This window comes from Bos grunniens, chromosome 16 (assembly GCF_055505025.1).
Source record: "Bos grunniens cultivar Pamir isolate PY7600 chromosome 16, Bosgru_T2T1.0, whole genome shotgun sequence".
In the NCBI taxonomy this organism is placed as follows: Eukaryota; Metazoa; Chordata; class Mammalia; order Artiodactyla; family Bovidae; genus Bos; species Bos grunniens.
Window position 1 is genome coordinate 67,821,920 of NC_141180.1, and position 13,711 is coordinate 67,835,630.

The 13,711-nt window shown below is 38.2% G+C and overlaps 1 long non-coding RNA gene and 1 pseudogene across 2 annotated transcripts in view; both read right to left on the bottom strand.

Annotated features, from left to right (window-relative positions):
* Positions 1-994: 994 nt before the first annotated feature.
* LOC147356955 (uncharacterized) overlaps positions 995-13,711 on the bottom strand; it is a 431,587-nt gene continuing 418,870 nt past the window's right edge. The window contains exons 7-8 of the long non-coding RNA XR_015143676.1: positions 8,300-9,558; positions 995-5,968 (exon numbers count right to left, since the gene is read on the bottom strand). This is a non-coding gene — a long non-coding RNA (uncharacterized LOC147356955). The remainder of the gene's footprint in view (positions 5,969-8,299; positions 9,559-13,711) is intronic.
* On the bottom strand, positions 7,796-8,914 carry LOC147356956 (small proline-rich protein 4-like; annotated as a pseudogene). Its single transcript, XR_015142898.1, has 2 exons — positions 8,909-8,914; positions 7,796-8,549 (listed from the first exon to the last, which is right to left on the bottom strand). The product of XR_015142898.1 is annotated as a small proline-rich protein 4-like (transcript).

Below are 13,711 nucleotides of genomic sequence, written 5' to 3' on the forward strand. Positions count from 1 at the left end.
ATATATGGGGAAACAGTGGCTGACTTTATTTTTCTGGGCTCCAAAATCACTGCAGATGGTGACTGCAGCCATGAAATTAAAAGATGCTTACTCCTTGGAAGAAAACTTATGACCAACCTAGAAGCATATTAAAAAGCAGAGATATTACTTTGCCAACAAAGTTCCGTCTAGTCAAGGCTATGGTTTTTCCAGTGGTCATGTATGGATGCGAGAGTTGGACTGTAGAGAAAGCTGAGCACTGAAGAATTGATGCTTTTGAACTGTGGTGTTGGAAAAGACTCTTGAGAGTCCCTTGGACTGCAAGGAGATCCAATCAGTCTATCATAAAGGAGATCAGTCCTGGATATTCACTGGAAGGACTGATGCTGAAGCTGAAACTCCAATACTTTGGCCACTTGATGCAAAGAACTGACTCCTCTGAAAAGACCTTGATGCTGGGAAAGATTGAGGGCAGGAAGAGAAGGGGACGACGGAGGATGAGATGGTTGGATGGCATCACCGACTCAATGGACATGAGTTGGGTAAACTCCAGGAGTTGGTGTTGGACAGGGAGGCCTGGAGTGCTACAGTCCATGGGGTCACAAAGAGTTGGACATGACTGAGCGACTGAACTGCACTGAACTGACAGATATACTGGTGCCATAAATTATCCTTTGCTTACTAACAATAATGTATATATTGTTCTCAGTTCAGCTCAGTTCCGTTCAGTCGCTCAGTTATGTCCCACTTTTTGCAACACCATGGACACCAGGCTTCTTTTTAATATGCTGTTTAGGTTGGTCATAGCTTTTTTTCCTCAACAGATTTGCAAACCACTTTTCAAGTATATTAACTCAAATGATTCTCATAGCAACTCTCTGAAGCAAGTATAATTGTTATTCACAGTCATTACCATCACTATTTACCACTGATAAATAGTTGCCCTGAAAAGTCAAAATATATATTTTGTAAAATATATTAATATATTTTGTAAACTGAAGAGACAGAACTCCAGTTTAAGTTTCCATGCAGTAAATCTTATGTCTTTATTATGTCATGAATTTTAATAATTTACTAAAATAGAAAAAATCCTGAAATATAAATAAACACACCGGCTATCTAGGGAATAATTGTTTTCTCATATCATCATAATCAAGCTCCATGGATTACTATATATGGCCAAAGCACAGAAATTTGGAAGACAGGCAATGTTGAAAATATGCATTCAGATTTTCTGAATGCAGGATACTTTAGAAATCTTGGAGCTTTAAAGATACATCTATAAATAAGTCAGATTGAAATATGCATTTAACTCTGCTATTCATCTTCATTTCACAATAAGCTTATTAACTGTGATATATTATTTAACTGCACAACATACAGATGATCATGTAGTGTCTAATTTGATTAAGAAAACACATATGTGATAATATTTGATTAATAAAATTAAAGATTATGAAATTTATACTCAGAAATTTTAGAATATCTGCCTAATATTTCACAGTTAGGCCTTAAAAGAAATGCAGCCTTGGAAGAAAGGCTGAGCCAGAGGACCCAGCAAAACCATGCACAGATTCCTGACCTAGAGAAGCTGTGAAAAAATTGTGTTGGTTAACTACCAAGTTTTCGAGTAATTCATTACAAAGCAATACGTAAGTAATAAATAGGATATAATAAAAGTTTGGCTAAATGTTTAAATCATAAAGAATATGTTCTAGAGTCAAAGTAGAAATAAAGCAGATCAATAACAGAAAAACAGCTAGAAGTCACCAAAGTTTGAAAAATAAACAACACACTTCTAAATAAGCCTCCAATCAGAGCTGAAAAAAGAATAAAAATTAGAAACACATTAAAAACATTAAAGGTTTGCATGGTATCAACCCATCAGACTTGGATGCCAAGCTCTCCCTATGTAAGTAACAGAAATGTGCTTGTTTGTGCCTGAAAATACACACTAGTAATATTTGGAAAATTTGTGGACAACCTCATTTAAATTACCCTAAGTGGGCCTGGTACCAAGGGAAATAATGCATACACACAGCCTGACCCTATTTACTCTTCTTATGAGGCAATATGTCTTTGACTCAATGTTGATTTTATTGCCATTTACAAAGAGGAAGAAAAAATAAGGCAAGTATAACTAATAAGAGGACTGATAGGTCATTACTACAGGTACACAAAGATGTAAAAGCTATTATTAGGAACCTATGCAAATAAAGAACTGGTTTAAAATATTCCCCCGGGGAAAACATCAGGCACAGATGGCTTTCAGACTACATCTACAAAATTTTCACAGAACATATTGTTCCAATATTTCACAAACTCTTCCAATCAATAGGAAAAAATAGAACATTCCCTCACTCATGCTGTATTTATATCAAGATCAGAACTAATGGTAAAGACACCATAAGAATAAAACTTAAAGTCTATTTTATCTATCAATATAGATAAACACATCTTTTAATAATTTGCAAACTAGTGAGCTAAATAATGTATGTGGGTGTGTATATGTATCTTAAATACATATATAATACATATATACATATATATATTTCCAATACTTGGCTTATATACATATTTCCAACATGCTACCGAAGGAACAGTATTTTATATCAAAATACAAATTGAAAATATTTATAAATATCCACATTTGCCAAAGTGCAAACTAAACATCTGTGGTCAAGTCATAAACACACACATATATTTCTTTATATTCGGCAAAGTGAGTGGAACCATTAGAAAAAAAATAACACTGAGATTTAAATTATGTTATTATCAATGCTGGTATAAATATAAATTTGAAATTATGATTTATAAATACATCTAAACATCCTCAAGTCATTTTAATATTAACATTTAATAACATTTATATATTAAAACCAAAATTTTAATTATAGCACCAAAATAATAATCTATTAGCTACTTTTAAAAAGTAAATATTACTGATAATGAAATCTACCAAAAACTTAAGCCAAGATTTTTTTACTCTGTCTCTGGACTTTGTCTCAGTATTTTGCTGAGAACAGCCCTTGATAAGAACAATAGAACACCAATTTTCCAGTACTGATAAAACATTCATGTATAGAACAAGTTGAAAGTGCTGACATAGAATCTTGATGACAGTATATATTTCTGAAATGACACCCCTGTATTTCCAAAAAATATTTTTATGAGGCATCTTTATATAAAGAAAATAATAATGATTAATTGGTAAATTTTTTTTGAAATTTTAATCAATTAAAAATATGAACAGACAGACCTTGGAGACACTGCAGACTATTTCAGACTGCAGTAAAACAAATATTGCAATAAGTGAATCACATGAATGTTTTCGTTTCCCAGTGCAGATAAAAGTTATGTTTATACAACATTATAGTCTATTAAGCTTGCAATAACATTATGTCTAGAAAACATACATACCGTAAAGAATACTTTATTGCTATATAATGCCAAAATAATTATAATAGTAACATCAAAGGCCACTACTCACAAACAATAACAAATCTAATAACTAACAGAAAAGTTTGAAATATTGCAAGAAATAAAATGTGAGACTGAAAGTGAACAAACACTTGGAAAAAATGGTGCTGACTGACTTGCTAGATGCAGGGTTGCCAAAAATCTTCAGCTTGTAAAAAGAAAAACACACACACACATGCAGTTATCTGCAAATCTCAATAGAGTCAGGTTCAAATAAACAAGGTATACCAGTACATGATCATTAATCTGCTGAAATTATAGGCTGCTAAGTCGCTTCAGTCATGTCCAACTCTGTACGACCCCATAGACGGCAGCCCACCAGGCTCCCCCATCCCTGGGATTCTCCAGGCAAGAACACTGGAGTGGGTTGCCATTTCCTTCTCCAATGCATGAAAGTAAAAAGTGAAAGTGAAGTTGCTCAGTCATGTCTGACTCTTAGTGACCCCATGGACCGCAGCCTACCAGCCTCCTCTGTCCATGGGATTTTCTAGGCAAGAGTACTGGAGTGGGGTGCCATTGCCTTCTCTGAAATTATAGGCAGTAGAATAGAAAGTTCCATTCACTTGGGGAAACAATGAGGATTTGGTCTCTGTTGAGCGCTTCCCAGTTTTACGGTGGCACTGCTGAGAGAAAGCACCCAGTCCCTTCCCTGCCACCACCCACCATCTCCAGGAAGGGAAGAAGTTTGCCCTGAGCTTGAGAGACTTTAAGGACTCCTGCTAGACTATATTTTTAAGAACCTTCTAGTTTTAAAACTCCTACACACGACTCTTCTGTTTGTGTCCTCTTTTTGTTTTTCCCTTGATGTAATGTTCTCAGACTCTTTCTTCCTAATCAGAATTGAAAGATATAGAGGCTGAGATATGGGTGAGATTAGAGAGAAGCATAAAAGATAATGCTTGGTCTATTTTAGTTGTAGGCCTTAGGCCCTCTTTCTAACCCTGAGATCAGCTGAAAACTGCTTTAGGTTCTATGGAGCAAAAACACTCAATAAATAACATATCCCTTTGTATAGCTTTGCTCTCTATACATATATCCCTTCCAGAAAGTCCTGAATTGCAGGCAGATAACCATTTCAGGAAAGGATTCAAACATTAAGGGTCTTTATATCCCAGAAATATCCCACTTAATCTTCCCACATACTTTTGTAGCAAGAGACAAGTGTGTATAAATAAAAAGTGCCATTCAGAATAAGGGTCAATATAAGGACAGATTATAAAGTTAAGAGGAGCACAAAAGAGATGATAGTCTGTATAACCCAACAGAAGCATCAAATGCTGCCATGTGATAGCAGTATCTGACAAGATTCACCTATTGGTAATTCATTTGTTTCCAAAGCCAAAAGAAATAAGACTTTGTGGGATAATGTGGGGTTTGCAGGGGGAGATGAGGCATACCAAGAGGAAGGCAGTAGAATGTGTGTGTGTGTGTGTGTGTGTGTGTGTGTGTATCACTTTGTGATATGTTAGCAGGGGAGTTAATTTGTCTCGGTTTTTTTGTGGTTTTTTTGTTTGTTTGTTTTTTAATAATGAGCTTATCTACTTGTTTACAAAACTATGAATGACCACTCTAATAGCTCCCATACCTGACCCTGCTTCCCCTTGCTTCTGGAACTCCCTGAAAGAGCTCTGGGAAGGCAATCGTTTGCACTGCTACCCTTCCTGTTACACCTGAATCTATTCCAACATCATCCATCCCCATGTCTATAATGCTTCTCCCAATGAGAGCCACTAGCAACATTCATGCTGCTAAATCCAAGGAAAAGTTTTCAGCTTTTATTATTCTCAATTCTTCAACAGGCTGTGACACAGTTGCTCACTTCTTGAAAACATATTCCTCACTCCCCATCCTATTTCTTCTAAATGCTTTGGCAACTGCCTTTCAGTTTCTAGTTCTAGATACACCACTTTTGGCTAACTCTAAATGTTGGTGAATCCAGGCTTCTGGGATCTCTTTTCCTTTATTTCTGCACTCACTCTGTTGGTACATGCATACCAACCTCTGGGGCTTGAACACCATCTATATGCTGACATTTCCCAAGTTTATGACTTTTCCTGACCTCTCTCCTATGCCAGTTTATAGGGATATTCTTAAATGGATACTTAAATAGAAACCTGAAATTTTTTGTTGTTGTTCAGTCACTAAGTAGTGTCTGACTCTTTGCAACCCCATGGACTGCAGCACGCCAGGCTTCTCTGTCCTTCACTATCTATCTCCAAGAGCTTGCTCAGATTCATATCCATTGAGTCAGTGATGCTACCTAGCCATCTCATCCTCTGCTGCCCCCTTCTTTTGCCTTCAATCTTTCCCATCACAGGGTCTTTTCCAGTGAGTCAGCTCTTTGCATCAGGTGGCCAAAGTATTGGAATTTCAACATCAGTCCTTCCAATGAGTATTCAGGGTTGATTTCCTTTAGGACTGACTGGTTTGATCTCTTTGAAGTCCAAGGGATTCTCAAGAGTCTTTTCCAGCACCACAATTTGAAAGTCTCAGTTCTTCAATGCTCAACCTAAAAAATGACATGTCAAAACTTATTTTCATTTCTATGACATCACCTCCCCACAAGAAAATGTTATTTGTCTAGTATTCTCCATTTGGAATAATGGACTCACACAGTTGCCCAGACCTAGAATCTTGACTTTCTTCTGTTCTCTTTTTATGAGTGCCAGTAAGTCACAGAATAGGTGCTCTCTAAATAGCTGTAGCACAAGTGATTGAAAGACTTGCAGGGAATCATTTTTAAATATTTTGAAAACTTCTGTAAATACACAAAAGTTAAAAGTACAATAAATGTCCATTTACCCATAATCAGGCTTGAAGAACTGTCAACATTTTGGAGAGAGTCATTAAAAATAGAGATCTATTATTTTAATTACAGTTCATTTTATCAACTTTGTGTAATGTGAGCAAATAGTCTGTAGAACAGACAAAAAAAAATCATGTGGCAAAATGGCCTATATTGCATTAATATAACAAATCTATATAAACAAAATAACTTCAGCCATTATAAAGCACTATATGTAAGTATACTAAAGTATTCTTACATACTGCCATGTCAACAGCAAATAAAACAGCAGATTAAACACAGTTCAAAAAATTTCTCCTGACTTGCTATCCTTCGTTTTACGCATGCATTCATTCTACTTACTTCAAGGCAGTAAGTACTTTTATCTTCATCCTTTTCAATTTCTCATATCTCTATGGTGTTCTGTTCAAAGGCCTCCTCGTACCTGCCTCTTTGGGACTATTTCTACCTAAACAGTTTGACCTTTAGTTCTCAGCTTTCTTAGTTTATCTTATCAGCTAAGCTTGTGCCTCAATGAAACCCTTTCATAATTGGTCTAGGGACTATCAATTTTTTACACTCATGCTCTCTCATGTTTTAAAACATTTTTTGCAGCTTTAAAATATAATGCACAGAAAGAATATATAAATAGTACTCTCTTTCTGCCTGCGTGGTCATGGAGGTGCTTCAAGAATGAACTTATCTACTACAGTACCTTCTCTTGTTTACAAAATTATGTTGAAATAATGTCTATATTTTAGATATCCCTACCCATTCTTTCTGAATGACATTAAACTCAGGGACCCTAGTAAAAATTTGCTTTGGTCAACAAATATTTATTCAATTTGCCTTTGTGCCAAGCACTGTTCTAAGCAACAGAGATATAATGGAAGAGAGAGCAAACGAGGTCCTTGCCTCATATTGCAGCAGATTACTGTGTAATTTCACCAAAGTTAAGTAACTAGCCTCAACAGCCTGTCCAGGTTACCTAAAACACTAGCCACATATTTCTTAAAATATTTTGTTTGGTCCTTAAAATGGGTATGAATGAAGGAAAGAGCAAATTCTTTCCTCTTTATATATCAAATTGCTATCTTTTATTGCTGGCCACAAAGAAGTGTTATTGGGAAATCCATACCAGACTATTCTCTTTGTTATAAAACAGTCAATTAGACTGAGATTTAAAAACTTAGGTTTGAGTCAGGAGGGAAAAAAAAAAAAAAAACTAACCACCACAGAGTTTCTAGTCATTGCAATAAGATAAGAAATAATAAACAAAAGTATACAGAGTAGAAAGGAATGAAGAATGTTCTTATTTGTATAAGACTGTGCTGATAAAGGATTTGAAGAAATCCATTAAAAGTTACTAGAACTAACATGTGAATTGAATTTAAAGAAGTTCAAAATTATAAAGTATATTCAAAATAATCATATTTCTATATATTAATCAAAAACTGTTGAAAATTGAAATTTTAAATATCAAAAACATGGAATAATTATATTTAACAAAGTATAGAGGTAGGATATGAAATAAAAATAAACTACAAAATGTTGCTAGGAGAAATAATTTTTTTTTTTTTACATGAAGCACAGATTTATTAGAGGAAGAAATAGGAGGGAAGCTCACGGATGGGGAATTGGGAAACAGAATGAGACAGAAGCTATCAGCCTCTGGTGTCCCCACGAGTCAAGGTGGAAGCCCTAGAATCAGCCCAGATATATTTCTTGCTTTAGGACATGGATGGGGCCATGGCTGTGGCCAAACTGGAAGCTGGAGAAGCTGGGACCTCACTCATGTTCATCTAGGAGAGTCAGAATGGGGAATTGAAGAATACTGGGCACAAGGGGATGTGTGAGACAAGGGGTTCCGTTGGAAGAAATCCTGACAATGCTTCCTTGGATCCTGAGTAGGAGAAGGTGGGAGAGGAAGGCAAATCCTGGAGCTGAGGATCAGAAAAGGAGCAGGAAAAAAAAAAAAAGAAAAGGAGCAGGAGAAAGAGAAGGCTGTATCTGGTAGCCTGGTTGGCGGGCAGGTATTTCTCAATCCATTCTTACTTCTATTTACTCTTGGGAACTTGCTGGGTTGCAGGGCACTTCTACTGGGCTGGGATTGCTGTATCCTTGGGTGGGCATTGCTTCTTGGCCTGAGGAGCACATGGGTCCTTTGTTTTAGGTGTACACGCCTCTTGACATTTGACAGAGGTTGGCTGACAGGGCTGCTTGTCATCTGGGGCAGGCACTGCTGCTGCTGCTACTGGGAAAACATGGCTGCAGGAACAGGTAAGCCAGAGGCAGGAGCCAGACCCTAGGAGATTCGGCTGAGCACAGGTTCTGAGAAAGAAATTTTAAAGCCTGTAATAAATGGAGAAATACACCAAGTTTATGAATTGGAAAACTTAAATATTGTTAAGGTATCAAGTCTCCCAAGGCTGATCTATAGATTCAATGCAATGTGCAGCATAATTTCAACAGGGATTTGTTTGAGGGGAGGAAGTATAAATTGACAATCTGATACTAATACACACACACACACACACATGCACACAGAAATGCAAAGAACAAGAATAGTCAAAACAACTCTTAAGAAAAACAGATTTGGAAAACATATACCCAGCTGATCTGAACTCATTATAAATCAAGCCAGTGTAGTATAGGTGTAAAGACAGACATACGTATCAATGGAACAAAACAGAGCATCCAGAATTAGATATGTCTGTATGTGGTCAGCTGTTTTCTGATAGGGGTGCTAAGGCAATTTCATGATAAAGAATGGTCTTTCCATATTTCAAATGTTGCTGGAACAACTATTTATTCATATAAAAAAAAAAGAGGCCTCAATCCTTATCTTAAACATATATGTTATCCCAAAATAGATCACAAACCTAAATATAAAAGCTAAAACTGCAGAATTTCTAGGACCAGGGTTCAATTTTGCTACACCAATAGATATTTGACAATGTCTAGAGAAAATCCCTGGAGAAGGCAATGGCACCCCACTGTAGTAGTCTTGCTTGGAAAATCCTATGGACGGAGGAGCCTGGTAGGCTGCAGTCCATGGGGTCGCTAAGAGTCAGACACGACTGAGCGACTTCACTTTCATCTTTCACTTTCATGCATTGGAGAAGGAAATGGCAACCCACTCCGGTGTTCTTGCCTGGAGAATCCCAGGGAGGGAGGAACCTGGTGGGCTGCGGTCTATGGGGTCACACAGAGTTGGACACGACTGAGGCAACTTAGCAGCAGCAGCAGAGAAAATCCCAACTTCGAATATCTGGCCCAAAATGTCAGGGAGGTTGATGCTGAGAATCTCAGTTCTGGAAAGAAAATAATAGGAAAAAGTGTTTGTGATCTTAGGCATAGAAAGTTACCTCTTAAATATCACACACAGAAATCATTACACAAAAAATAATGACAATCAAAATCAAACACTTCTGGTCTTTAAAATAAACTGTTAAGAAACTAAAAATACAAGTCAAACAAGATTCATAGAAATCTTCACTCAAATATATCATCAAAACATATGTATCCCCAATACACAATATGAGCAACTTCTACAGATCAATGGACATAAGATTTGAACAGATATTTCAAAAACAAAATATATGAAGGCCAATAGCATATTAAAGCAAGATTGATAATATTAAATATTAAAGGTATATAAATTAAAATCATAATGTAATATCAATAGACACGCATCAAAATACCTAAAATTAAAAAACTGACCATATGAATTACTGGTAAGGATATGCAGCAACTAGAATACTCTCTGGTAGCTCAGCCAATAAAGAATCTGCTTGCAGTGCAGGAGACCTGGGTTCAGTCCTTGAGTCGGGAAGATCCCCTAGGGAAGGAAATGGCAACCCAGTCCAGTATTTTGCCTGAAAAATTCCATGGACAGAGAAGACTGGTGGGCTACAGTCCATGAGGTCACAAAAGTTGGACATGACTTAGTGACTAAACCACCGCAGAATACTCACACTTTGGTGGTGGGATATAAAACAAGGCAGACACTTTTCAGAACAGTGTATGAGTTTCTTATACATTTAAACAAACTTTTTTTTTTAACTACAAAACACTTGTTATTTATACAAGGCAAATAAAAACATATGCCCACACAAAGACTTTAAAAAAATATGCATAGCAACTTTATTCACAGTAACTCAAAACTAGAAACCAAACTGTCTATCGATAGGAAAGTGAAAGTGAAAGTTGCTCTCATGTCTTACTTTTTGTGACCCCATGGACTATACAGACCATGGAACTCTCCAGGCCAGAATACTGGAGTGGGTAGCCGTCCCCTTCTCCAGGGGATTTTCCCAACCCAGGGATCAAACCCAGGTCTCCCACACTGCAGGCGGATTCTTTACCAGCTGAGCCACCAGGGAAGCCCTATCTATAGGAGGATGGGTAAATAGCTCTGGTATGATCTATACAATGATATTATTCAGCAATAAAGGAAAAACTACTAATCTATATATCAATGTTGATGTATGTCAAAAAACTACTGAGTAAATATACTGTCTCAAAAGAATGCATAGTATAAGAATGTGTTAACATAAAGTCCTAGAAAAACAAGCAAACAAATTTTAATGAAAGAAGGTGGGTCAGAACTTGTCCATGCCAGGTTTTGAAGGAGGCTACTGTTTTTATAAAAGAATTTTGGGGAATGATAGGCATGTGTTCACAGTAGAAGCAAGCATCACACTTATCAAAATTATTTTTACATTTTAAATGCTTATGTTTCATTGCTTATGAATAAGATCTCAATAAAATTCATTTTCAAACTCCTAGGTAGTATAGATCAGTCTGAGACAGACAGGAGTACCCAGCCACTGGAAAAGCATATATAGAACCACGCAAAACTCAGTAGGACAAAGGAACTAGGGGAAAAAACAGAAAAGTTAGTAGGACGGGACCTGCCCTCAGCAGGTGGGGGAACTGAAGCAGGGGTCTGATCCCCACATCGGGGCACCTGTTTGGGTTACAAGAGAAATATCTGAGGCTGTGAGTGAAGCAGCTGCTCTGTAGCAGCCTAAATGGAATTAGACTCACACAGACAATGCCTGCTGTAGCCACAAGTACCCGGAGACAGGGACATGGGTCCCCTAGAAGGCACAGCAGCTGGGAGCTGGAGCACAGGGATTGTGGCACAATCTCAGGCTGAGGTCTGCTGTTGACTGTGGGGAGATGGCCCGAGGGGACGTGAGGGAGGAGACTGTGGTGGGAAACGCCTGTGGAGGAAAGCCAGGTAGGCATGAAAGCAGGGCGATGCTGCTGAGTCATGCGTAGGGGGTGGAGCCATCACCACAGCCTATCTCCCCACATGCCAGCACCCGGCATCTGAACGATAGTGAGGCTGTCCCTTCAAGCACCTGACATGCAGGACAACAGAGAAGCCCCAGCCCTTTAAGTGCATGGGGCACCCCTTTAAGTGCCTGACACACCAAACAACAGAGAAGGACCCCGCCAGGGGGAGCCCTTTTAGTGCCTCATGCACAAACCAAAAGAGAAGGATCCCTCTAAGTGCCTGAATGGGCAAAGCAAGGAGAAGGACGAGCCAAAGAGGCCTTCTGATCACCAGCTGCCAAAGGCTAGGGCCATAACTCTGATGGGGCCATAACTCCTGCAGCTGAGGCAGTCCATGCCCCTGCACACTTGGCACCTCCAGGGTCCCAGGAACTCAAGCAGCTGCACCACCTTCATGCTCAATCTTCACTGGGACAGAGCTTCAAAAGGCTAGAAAAACGCCTGAGTCTGAGAACATGGGGTTGTTTCCATTGTATTCAACTCTTTGCGACCCTGTAGACTGGTCTGCTAGGCTTTTCTGTCTGGGGGATTCTCCAGGCAAGAATACTGGAGTGTGTTGTCATACCCTTCTAGAGCACCATAATTCCTGCTACCCTAACTGACGTCTCCCCTGAATACCTGGTGTTGTGAGGGCCCCTGTGACCAAAGCAACTGTACCACCTCCACACCTGGCACTCCCTGGGGCAGACCCAAGTCCTCCAGGGCCTCAGGAGCAAACCCCAGTGAACGACCCACATGCAGAAGTGGAGGTAAAATCACAGTTGAAACCCAGGGGCAGTGTGCTAAGGAAGATAACCCAAAACTTTGCACCAGATTAAATCCACACAATCAACTAGGCAGACTCTGTGTCTATGGAATATATAAAAGGACATTGAGAGTTCTCACCAAAGAAAACACACTAGTTCTGACATCTGTGGACATTGGAGGCAAGAACACACAGGAGGAGGACCAGATTACAGTCAGAGTTGCCCCCACAGCATGTCCAGAGACCAGCACAGTGTGAGAAAGCATTCTAGGCAGGCAAGGTGGAATATAACTCCCAGCAAGGGAAAGATGTTGACAGAAGAGACTTAAGAAAGACATTTATTTTTCTTACATTTTGACTTGTTCTGTAGTTCCTCCTGAATTTATTTCTCTCTCTCTCTTTTTTTTTTTTTTCCTTTTTTTACCTTAGTTCCCCCTCTGTTGTTGTAGTTCTCGATTAGTACTATTTAAGCTTTTGAGAATTTTTTTTTCAATCACACACTTTTTATTTCTGTTATAAATGTCTGCATCTTCATTGGCCTTTTGCAGTTCTGTGGAGTTTTCTTTTTTTTCTCAGTATTTTAAAAATTTATTATTATTTTTTCTACATATATTCCTTTGTTTGCTTTTCCTGCTGGTCTTTTCCCTTCACAGTTAATCTTTAATATATATAAATTTCTTTATCTACCTCTATTTAACTTTGCATTTCTATTCTTTCCTTTATTTTCTTTCTTTTTCTCACCATATTTGTTAGTTTGTTTTTGTTGCTTTATGCCCCAGTTGGCACTTTGCTTTAGTTTTGTATTCCAGTTTGTGCTTTAGTTAGTTTTGTTCTTAACTGGTGGATATAATTTTTGATTTCCTTTGTTTACCAGTTCAATCTATTGTACACTGTTTTTGTTTTTTGGACTGCTTTGATTTTGCTTATGGTGTATATGTATGTGTGTGCATTCCATTATTTTAGGTATTATTTGTCTGATATTCTAATTGCCATTTGTCTGGTTGCATCTTTTGTTTCTGCTTTTGGGTATTTCTTTTAATCCCATTTAATGCCATAACGAACCACCCGTGGAATCTCCATTTGTGCCAGAGATCAAGGCCTGAGGCTTTGGAGTGTGAGTGCTGCCTCCAAGACCCTAGATTACCAGAGAATTATTAACCCTAGAGAATATCAAATAGTGAGAATTCCCACAAAGGCAACCACTTGCATACAAGACACAGCATTACCAACTGCCCAGTAGCACCCTGTGCAAGATGCCTCATCCAAACAACAAACAAGAAAAAAACACAAACACAATCATCAGCAGACAGTATTACCACCTCACTCAGCCCTGCCCATCAAAGGAAAACAGCAACAACTCAACTCCTCCCACCAGAATGCAAGCACAAGTCACATCCTACACAAAGCTTACACAA